The following is an 11,063-nucleotide window of genomic DNA, read 5'->3' on the forward strand; positions in this document are numbered from 1 at the left end:
GAAGTGCTCAAAAGTATGCTGTCACCTGAGTGCAGCAGAAGATAGAGAAGCCGAAATCCTGACTCAGGACCACATGTTGCCAGATAAAGCATGTCAATGATCTGAGGGAATTTGAAAGAGTTAAAACGTCCAAGGAGAAGTGTGTTTATTTCAAAGCTCACAGAAGCCCTTCAAATGAAGAAATACAGCTCTTCATCTCTGAATGCATATAGACCTGAGCCTGAAAGAAAATGGTTTCAGAAACCTGTTATTAAAGTAGAGGCCATACAGGAAAGGCTGAAACAAAGAAGATATTTTCATTACCAATGCTAAATTCATGATCTATACTTCTGTCATTTGCAATACACTGCTCTTGCTAGGTGTTGCACAGATAAGCAGCAGAACATTGCCCTCAGTCTCTGCAAGGAATACAGAAATATATGCACTAAATGTCCACTTAGACCTCCCTCTTCTTTTTCTTAGACAAAAAACACTATCTTATGCAACTACCCTGTCCTGGTTATTTTCGACTTAGACTTTTATTCGTTTTCATTTGTTGAATAGTAAACAAAAACTGGCATGCTGCGAGAAAAATGATTGCCTCAATAGAAAAGTGCCCATTTATGTCATCCCACAATTATTTCAAGCACTATAGTTGAGGTTAGTCCCTCCAAGGCATGTACAAATTGCAAATACACACAAATAATAATGCTCCTACTTTTGGAAAATGTGAAGCCCTTTGTTTTGGAAAGGTTTTCCTATTATTTGTGGCTTGCAACTGTCATCATTATTCAAGCCTTGTCTTCTTTCATGATTGTTCTGGAGCTACTGGGTGCTTGAGAACTTCCCCAAAATTAATATACTTCAAAGAACCAGACATTTTGTATATAGCTTAATTACAGCCTGTATAATTAAGTTTTAAAATGATAAAAACTCTTTTGTGCCATACGTGTACTCAGGCTTCAGCTCACAGGCAAGCTACTACATATCATCCAATGGAGCAAAGGGCCAAGAAATTCCATTTCATTAATTGTTTCCTCCAAATCTCAAATGTAATTACATATTTTCCAGGGACCTTTGACATTTTCACACTGTGGCTTGGAATCTGATCATACCCTGAAGTAAACTGTCTGGCTGGTCAAAGACTCAGGAATTAAGGTCTCTAGCGAGGTAGACTTGGCCTTTTTCAGACTCCAGAAAAAAAAAGGACTAGGCTGTGGAGGTCTGGGTCAGATTTTGTTATCAGAGCCTTGAAAGGAAACAGAAAGAGATGAAGAGCTGAGCTCGTATCTCATGTAATTGCTCTTACAGAAATCAGAAAAGGCACCAGAATAAAGAGAAATTTTTCAAATCAGTCAAGGCTGCCTTGTAGGAGCTAAAGGGACTTTTGAACCTCGTTCCTAATTAACCTCCTTGGATTTTGTGCTCAGGTTTCTGGATTCTGTTTTTGAGCACAAAGCCAAGCCATGGTGAACACAAACGTGACCCAATGAGACATAACGTTCACGCACCAGACTTTCCAAGAAACATCCCAAAAGGTTGATGCTGCTAAGAGTGGGCACCGGGGGCTTCATGCCATCACACTCATTCAGGACAGGCACATCCGTGCTCTACCAGAAGCAACAGTGATTTTATTAATGAGCTACTCTATACTAATAAGCAAACCATGAATGAACTCTCACTGTTTAAGAATCCACTAATTCACAGTAGTTGGTCCAGCCCTCCATTTAGGTTATTCAGGAGAGTTTGATGTGCACACATATGCAAAAACATGATATACATGTCCATCATGTACATGTTAGCAAACAGTTTATTTACTGTTTTGCAAACCGTATGCCAGGCATCAATGCAATCAATCTGGTACTTCTGCAAGTGCAAAATTCACATGAAAATACAATTTTTATTGTAGTATCACATGCTGGTTTTCTTTCCACCTCAAAACACTTTTCCTGCGTTGCTTTGGATGACAAACCTCTCAGACAAAACATCTTTCTTCAAAATTTTGCTCTAGTTTCCTTTACCTCTGTGAACAGGATAGCAGCACCTTATTAGAGACAAAATTGATGAGCCTCCATGAATCATTACTTGGAGCATGGAAAGGAAAAAAGAAATTTGGCAAGCCTTTAGTCGGTAATATGCGCTTCTAAAACCTATGCTTTGAAAGGGCCAAGTTATTACACTGTGAAAAGTAGTTACTCAGCACGTGCTGTAACTTTTCATAGGGATTTTTAGGCCAAATTTAAAGAGTGCTAATGATTTTGAATGCCAAACTTGAGACCCTACAGCAGGATGAGGTTTTAACAAGATTTGAACAACTGCCCTCCCTCCCCCTGGGTTATGCCTCTTTTGGAGATTGGGATTTTTGGTGCCTTAAAATTAAAGCGCTTCACATCTGCACTCATGGAAAATCTTGGCCTTCACATTCTCTTCAGCGCATCGAGAGTAAAATCCCACTGAAGGGAGTGGGAAAGCTGCTGTCATTCACCACAATATGTTGGCCTACCAGGAATGTCATTCATTATTAAAAACAGGGAAAAACCGCAAGTGCAAGCGCCTCGTTCTGCAATCTGAGCGCACGCAGCGATGGGGCACACCATTCCACTGCAGACAGCCTCATTCACGTACTGGCAGCGATCTGGCCACGGCAGCTCAGAGCTAATTTATTCTGCTTCCCATTTACCTCATCTAAGTCAGCTATCACCAAGGGGAAACCTGCTGAGAGGTTCTCTGACAACAGTTTATACTGAATGCTTTAGAAGATGGCATAACCCGAGGGTGAGTGCGGTAAAGGCCAGCACCTACTCTCTTATTCCTCTTATTCATTTATGATTTTCATAAATAACTAAAAGTACTTCTGAAGGCAAACTAGAGATAACATAATTAATAGTAGAACTTAATTCCCAGAGCTTGCCAAATATCATAAACAGGTGCTATTACAGGGAGAGCATGGAAGTTGAACCTGATTCCTCCATTCCCAGTACTCCAGCTTGCTGCAGACCTGTAAAGCTGAGCCCAACAGCAAAGCAGACAGGCCAGAAATCCAGACTTCAGGAATGCCAGGCCATCAGTTCCAAGGCCCTGCATCACCTCCTTACCCCCACTGGCCATCTGGCTCCACTGCAATTTGAGCCCATCTTTAACATTTCCCAAAGAAAGGAGAGATGAAAACAAAAGGATCGTTTACTTCCTCTAATTGAGAAACAAGATAGGAAGACAGATAACCAAGGAAAATTGGCTCAGCTCCACAGACTTCAACTGATCTTAGACACCGGGTGATGAGTGGCATAAAGAATGTGAGCATGCTACTATTACTGCTTTGTGACAGCAATACCAGTCTGTTATTTGATGCGCTCCATCTCTGGATACAGAAACACTTTACAAGAGGGCAATATCACAGAAATGAAGTTGCATCAGCCTACCCAGAAGGAGGGACCCCAGCCTTTTTTTTCCTTGTCATTCACAATACAATTTTTTTTCCTTGCTAAGACAAAATAATATAGTGCTAGTTGTTGCCAAATAGCCACTTTTGAAACTTTTTTTAGCTAAGCAAACTTGGCACAAGATGAGTGTTGCCTATGGATGGAGTTTACAAAGTGGGAGGTTTGCCAGGATTCTACTTTGAGGTCTGGTGCCTCACCTTCTCACCCTACAACAAAGATTAAATGGTCTTCTAGCACAGGAAAAAAAAAAAAAACACCAAAAAAACCCCTGATGCTATTTTTTCCTTTTCCCTCCTTTGGATTCTAGGAATTAGAGTCCACAGGAGATGAACTTCGATAGTGCCATGATCAAAAATGTAGCTTCATCTGAAGCCAGAAGTACTTCCCCAGGCTATGATTATCTACGTACACACACACAAATGCACATGCACACACACATCCATCCTTCACAGGAGCCTGGGAGGAGAGCTCTCCTCTCACTGGTTTGTTAAGGACACAAAGAAAAAAACTGCTGTTAAACACAAAACAACAAAAGACAAATCAATACTGTGAAATAATCCACAGCCATGGGGACCATGCCTTTTAAAAGATCTGCAGAAACCCTGGGTTTGGCAGTGGCTGCTGCACAGTGACTCAAAGGAGGGACCCTAGCGTACACCAGAGCATGTATGTCACCCAAGTGGGGCCTCTCCCCTCCAAAGCTATTCCCCAGAGAACAGACATGCTGGGAACAGAGGAGTCAAAGGAGCTGGAGAGGCTGAAGCCACTCCTACATGCATTGCATTCTCTGCTTTGGATCTTCTTAATGATAAGAGAGAGAAGTGGAAGCCATGGCACTGCCTTCCCTGGTCCCTTCTTGCCTGTAAGTCAGTGCATCCACCGCTTTTCTCTCTGCACAGGGCAAACTAAAAGGCACAAAAAACCACAGCATGCTCCCAGAGAGGAGCTACCTCTCTGCTTGAGCCTGTGTGCAGCTTCTGTCTCAACAACCTTCATTAGTTACCTAGCATTTCCTAGGTGTGCTATGGGCCACAGGAGCAGAGCAGGATGGGGACCAATTCTCCTCCTTTGCCTCTCTAAAAGAATTGCTAAAATGAGAGGGGAGGGTGTGGGTGGGAGGAAGCATGGAAAGATTGATGTAAATTCACTTTTAAAAGCCAAACAGATGAAAATAATTTTCACAGCCCCACAGCTGTTCTATGTGTTTTTTTTGGACCAAATCAGAGCAAAACGTGGTGCAGATAATAACCCTAAATTTGAATAGATAAGCCCCACACAACCAAATTGTCAGCATATTCCCGGCTTCTCCCCATCCTGGCAGTCTGTGAGCTCAGTGAAAGATGAGCATCTCCGTCCCTTCTCGGGGCCCTTGTCTCCTTCCAGAATGATCTGTCTGGGGCAAGATGCTGTCTTCAGCACACTGCCATTCACCCACTGCTCTCCAGGTCCCAGCTGAGCCCCAGGTGAGCTGGAAAGGATGTGCAGCACTGTTCTGGTCTTTTCCTTGCTCTCTCCCTGCACAGACAGAAGCCCTAAAACCATGGTCTCTGAGGTGACCCTGTCAAGCTCCAGACCACAGAAACAGATGGACTTTACAGTTGTGCTTATCCTTGATTATTTTCCTATAAACCAACCCTGCCAGCAGCCAGTCAGTGCTTTCTGCAACTTTCATAGCACTTTGTGGAGCAAGACCTTAGGTTGGCTTTGAAAAGCTACAAAATTCTCTGTTTTGGAGCCAGACAACACATGTCCAGGAACTCACTGTCGTGCTCTGGTCTGCATTGCAGTGCTTGGTAGGAGGCTGAGCCATCTTTTCCATAGGATGGCCCTGGCACCCCCCATGGGCATCCTCAGGGTGGAAAGAGGAGCTGCTATCAGGTGACAGTGTTGTTTTGGGTTGGTCTTGAGCGATTCTCCCCCTGAAGTAAGCTTACCCCTTGTTCTTACCAGGCTCTGGGACAAACCTCCAAAAGAAATGACAGGGAACATAAAAAGCTACAATACTTTCAAGAGTCCAAGCTGGCATTTTCTCCAGCCAGAGGTTCCTAAATGACTTTGAAAACCTTGCTCTAAATGTTTTCTTTAGGACCATTTCATTAAATTGAAGGGTTTAAAATGTTTTTTTATAAAAATTGCTGAGGCTCTGAAAGCAATACCTTGGGCACATGCAAGTGGAGCATTCGAAAAACAACCACTAAAAGTGACACCAAATGGAGTCAATTGTGTACTTCAGAGCAGGCTTAGGGCACCTGGGCTCATCAACTTCCACTCCTCATTATATTTAGCACCAAACCCCTCCTGAGGCCCTGTGGATGAGGAAGAAGAGGTCTGGGGGTGCCCTCTCCCATGCAGCCCCCTCAGTACTGGGTTACTGCACTATTTTTTTTATTTTTATTTTTAAATATGCAGCAGCACAATATAAAATCCATTTAGAAACTGGGCTTGCTTGTTGCTATTAAAGAATCCATCAGTGAATTTCATTTTTTATTGGTTCAGTTACAAAACTCACAGCAGCGGTGTTGTGTTTGTTTTTCCAGAGCACCAATAAAAATCTTTTTGATTAAAAAAATTGAGAGAAAGAAAGAGAAAGAATGAAAAAAGAAAGAAATTAAAAGCTGACCTGGTATAACCCATGTGAGCACTGAACCTCAGCAGTGTTATATAAAAAGAACAAAGAGGCAGCAAAGCCAATAGCTGAGCAAATGCTTGACTGCGGCTGCAACCAGCAATGATCAAAACTTGTTTATGACAGCATAAAAATGAGCAAGATCAAGCTCTGCTGTATTAAACCAGGTTCAGTTATAGACTGATTACTGAAGAAATATGGCAGATGTAGAGCCCCAGGAAGTAAACAAAAGCTCGCTCTCTGCTTTTCCATGGTTCCACTCTTGCCACATACAACCAGTACAGTTGGTTCCAGGTATTCTGGATGACACAATGCCATATTGCTTCTCAGCTGTCTCTTTACAGATTTTTCTTCCCCTACAAACAAATATCTCAAAATTTATTGCCTTTGTGATTTGCAGCTCCATCTGGCCTACACCCAATCTTGAAACCAAGAGGAAAATTGTGAGCAATAGATACTGTAAAGACAAATATCCCAAAGACAACAGCCACATTGCATCGGGTGCTATGCAGAAAAATTGTGGATACATCCTAAGCCAGGGTCATTGCTTTCTGCAGGAACACAGACAGCAAAGTGATGATAGCTCAGCTGCACTGTGGCTGGGACCTAGGTTTCCAAAATGATGCCTATGAAGAGCAAATCTAAGAAGCTTGATTTTCATTTCTTTGGACTGATTGCAATTCTATGCAAATCCAAATATACTGTAATTGCATTATTATGATATAGCTGCAACAGGAAATCAATTTTTTTTCCTCTTCAGAGTGAAAACAAACATGAACACATGTACTTGATACTACAAGTCTAGGGATTTAGAGTTAGGAGAGCTGCTTTAAAAAAAAAAACGCAAGTGGGGTGGGGGATAACCAAGAATTTTTAACATTTCATTTGTGTTTCTAATTTTTTTTTGTAAGTCCTAGAAAAGTAAGAAAATAAATTTTATTTTAGTCATAGCTGTCAGATATTATCTGTTACAGTTTATGAGATGTTAATAAGCTGCTCAGCTTCGCTGATCATTAAGAGCTGTTGATTCTCGGCTGGCCCATGACAGCACAGGTGCTGGTGCGAATGCATGGCTTTTGGTGTGAATTCCACAGACATCCATGTAAACCAGAAACATCCTCACAGGCAAGAAAGAGGGGAACAAAGTTAGGCTGACTAAAACAGCTGTTCAAAACTGGCATTAATATTTGCAAACACTCTGTCAACTCTGGCTGTCTTTAGAAATGATCTTCAGAGGACCACAAATCCTGTGAAGAGTCAGATGGCATATGTGTTGCTAAGCCTCTCGGACACTTTCAAACATCTTTGCTCTACAGCTTGTCTAACTTTGTGAAGAAATTAAGGCCAGCTGTCTTTGAATATATACTTATCAATGTCTGCATGGGTGGATACTGATAGTGCATTTACCAAGCCCAGCTTAATGCACTTGGGAAACAAGACATTAAATAATCCCTAGGAGAGAGCTGAGCAAGAGCATCCACTCTGGGCATTACTGCGCTTCGCAGTCACGCTCCAGCTTAGTCTGTATATGCAAACGCTTGGACTTCAGATAAGGAGGTGTTAACTGAGTGGGAAGTTTGTCGCAGTCAAAAATCTTCTAACGCCTGGGAAAAGACACCATGCATAAGAGCAGGACCCCATGTTCTTTTTCTGTCTTCCTGTGGGTGGGAAACAAATAGACTGAGCAAATAGCACGCAGAAGGAAATCTTTGGGGATTAAAACATGATATGCTGTGTTTCAAACAGGGTTTTAGATAGGCCTCATGGAAGAAGGAATGTCTCCCTCACAGCCTCTATGTTATCCTGGTGCTTTTCTTGCTTTCTTCTTTCACCAGGACTTCTCTCCAAATGAAAGTTCATTTGCCACTGGGATGCATGTACAGAAAACAGTAAAATCAAACAACTTTTTGCTGGGGCCTTTTTTTTTTTTTTTCCACCCTGTCGGCAGAACAGATCTTAAACGGACACAAGAAAACTATTGTGCTAAGACTGTTCCCAGAACAGGAAAAGTCCTCTCCCATCCTCATTAACATTGTAAAAAGTATTTCAGGCTTGCAAGTGCTATAGGAAAGGTTTGACAGACATGACCGTTGACTCAAAATATTAGGAGGGATTGGAAAACAACTGGCTGAAGCTTTCTGAACATCAGCGTGACTGCCAAAGAAAGCATCAGCACCCATTACTTCATGAACCAACATGTGATTTGCAGAAACGCTTACGTGACTTAAAAAGTCTAAATCCCACTTTCAGAGGGGGCTTAGTCATCACAAAGTGATTTGAACATCTCAGTACATTTGAGATTCTGACTATTGAAAGTGCAACTTTCAGTGGAAACGAACATTTGATCACAAATTTCAAAGTATGAGATTCCTACTACACAGACTGTTGGGGGAGATCAAAGCCCTTGTGAAATACCTTTCCTCCAGCACTACCTCTACACCTGCACTGAAGCCAGAAAGAGCTACAACAGCAGTATCCTACATCTGCTAAGAAAGGCTGAGGTGGTACACATGGAGATATCTATCTGGCAGCAACATCAGAGAGTGTTGCTGGGAAGAGCTATTCTGTTATAGGAAGTGGGCAACTTCCCACATGTGTATGAAGTTGCTAAAACACAAACTTCTCACCTGTAAAAACACAATATACCTTCTGAGGCTTGCATGCAAAATTCTTAAAAAATAAAAACAAAAAAAAACAACAAACCCACAACAAAGAAGGACATTTACATAATGCAGAAACATTCTTGTTTCAGTGAGCAAATAGAGACTGAGAAGCTTCAGTGCACATTGGCCAGATGGGATTGCAGCTTTCTTTCATTTTGTTAGAACCATGCAACAAGGATGTATTGCATCAGGCCTAGTCTAGGAGACTGTTTCTCTAACATGGAATCTACACTTGTTTGAAACAATCTTCTCACTTTTCGCCATCATAATCACAAGAGATTAACCACCCATCTGCTGCGAATGGGTGAAGCTGCTACATCAACATTTTATCAAAGGCACAACAAGACTTGTATTCTGGCAGATATTATAATAAAAAGTGCTGCAAAAAGTAACAATAAGCAGAGAAATTTGTGTCCTTACAGCATAGGATCTGGTGTATTAGTTTGGCACAGGTAGAAAAACTGACCTGGAAATATGACCTAAGGACTCCGGAAGGCAGAATAGAGGGGGAAAAAATCACATCTCTTGCCTCGCTCTTTTGATCCAGTCAGTCCAAGTTACTTGTAGCTTTCTGGGCCACAAATGCACAAAGTTGGCTCATGTCTGGCTTTCCATCCACCAGCACGCCCTCAAGTCCTTCTTTGCATGGGTGTTCACAATGAGTTCTTCTCCCAGTCTGTACCCATATCTAGGATTGCCACAATCATATGCAACGACCTGCACTTGGCCTTGTGAAACTCATTAGGTTCTCATGGGCCCACTTTTTGAACACATCCAGGTCCATTTGGATGGCATTCCTTCCTTCTATTGTGTCAAGTGCACCAATCAGCTTGGCTTCATCAGCAAACTTGCAGAGGATGCACTCAATCCCACTGTCTATGCCATTAATAAAGATACTGAAGAGCACAGGTCCCAAGACAGACCCCTGAAGTTCACCACCCATCACGAGCCTCCAACTGGACATAGATTAGTTGATCACAATCCTCAGTCTGCAGCCATCCAGCCAATTCCTTAACCACCTGAACAGTCAACCCTTCAAATCTGTATCTTTCTAATTCTGTGATAAATTTAGTCATAATAATCATATATCAAGCTTCAGAATAAACATTTTGCCATTTAGAAGCCTTAGATCAGCACAGCTAAAGTGGTATTTGTGTTTAATGGGCACACAGTAAAGTGCTGCTTAATTAACCAGCACCAAACCTAACCTGAGTGTTTCAAAATATGATTAAAGTTCAAGAGTTCTCTCTATGAAAATTTCCATTTTATTAACTAAAAAAGAGTGAGTTTTCAGGTTTTCCCACAAAGGAAAGTTTATTTATGATGATATATTACCTGATACAAACTGAAGTGCCAAATACTGAAACGCTTTTTTTTTTTTTTTTTTTTTTAGTGAGTTAGGCTGTTTGCTTGGACTACTCAAGATGAACAACACAAATCCTCCTACCTCAGTCCATTTGGAAGATGTCTGGAGATGTCTTGCCTTATAACCGCCTCATGTTATCACTCACATCTTCATGAGCCTCTGCAGAAACAAGAAGAAACAAAACCAAAGAGACCATGAAGAAACCTTGAAAGAGAAACAGAAAGACTGTGTGATAACTAGAATAGCTAGCAATACAAATGAGGCATCTGAAAATTAGCTAAGATCATACTGATGGTCTTCCTAAGAAGAGCTATGGCACAATTAGGGAAATGATGCAAATGATTTGCTAAGCATCACCATCATGACTTACAAAACCATGGAAAAGTACTGTTCCAAAACGTCAAAGCATTGTTTTCATCTATAATGCCAGCTGAGGAAGCCAGTGAATTCATTCCTGCTTACCAATAAACTTTTATTTAGTTTTCCACTGTGAGATTAGATCATGCAGGAAAAGTTCAAAATAATACCGTAAAAAGAGATGAACTCACACAAGATTTTCATTGGTCATTGGAAAAAAAATTTAAAAATCTGTCAAACTACTGAAAATGAATTAACTTTGGATACTTGAATACATAAACATTTCTGCAAAAATGCTTCAGGACAAAAAAATTTATTTACCGTGCCCTCCAGGGAAATGTACCTCATCAATCCCTTGTCACTAAATCACTTGCTAACAGTTATGGTGTGAGGTAAAGTGCTGTTTAGTCCCAATGAGTTTAAAGACCTTGATGCCTAATGAATTCTCCTATTCATACTGGAGGTTACATCTGTACTAGGCTCTTTTAACAACCTGGTGCTGAAAAGATCTGATGTAATTTTATTATTTACTAAACAGGTGTCAGTAATCATATCCAATGATGTCAGGCAGCTTGATGGGAATTTGCTTTAAGATGACTATCAGAGGGAGACAGCACTCCATAAACATAAAA

General features: G+C 41.2%; 1 long non-coding RNA gene across 1 annotated transcript in view; it reads right to left on the bottom strand.

Moving 5' to 3' along the window:
* Positions 1–10,193, bottom strand: part of LOC122189988 — a 35,191-nt gene extending 24,998 nt beyond the window's left edge. Inside the window, exon 1 of the long non-coding RNA XR_006182054.1 lies at positions 10,156–10,193. This is a non-coding gene — a long non-coding RNA (uncharacterized LOC122189988). The remainder of the gene's footprint in view (positions 1–10,155) is intronic.
* Positions 10,194–11,063: the final 870 nt, after the last annotated feature.

This window comes from Lagopus leucura, unplaced genomic scaffold (assembly GCF_019238085.1).
Source record: "Lagopus leucura isolate 7727_CA_CO unplaced genomic scaffold, USGS_WTPT01 Super-Scaffold_73, whole genome shotgun sequence".
Lineage (NCBI taxonomy): Eukaryota > Metazoa > Chordata > Aves > Galliformes > Phasianidae > Lagopus > Lagopus leucura.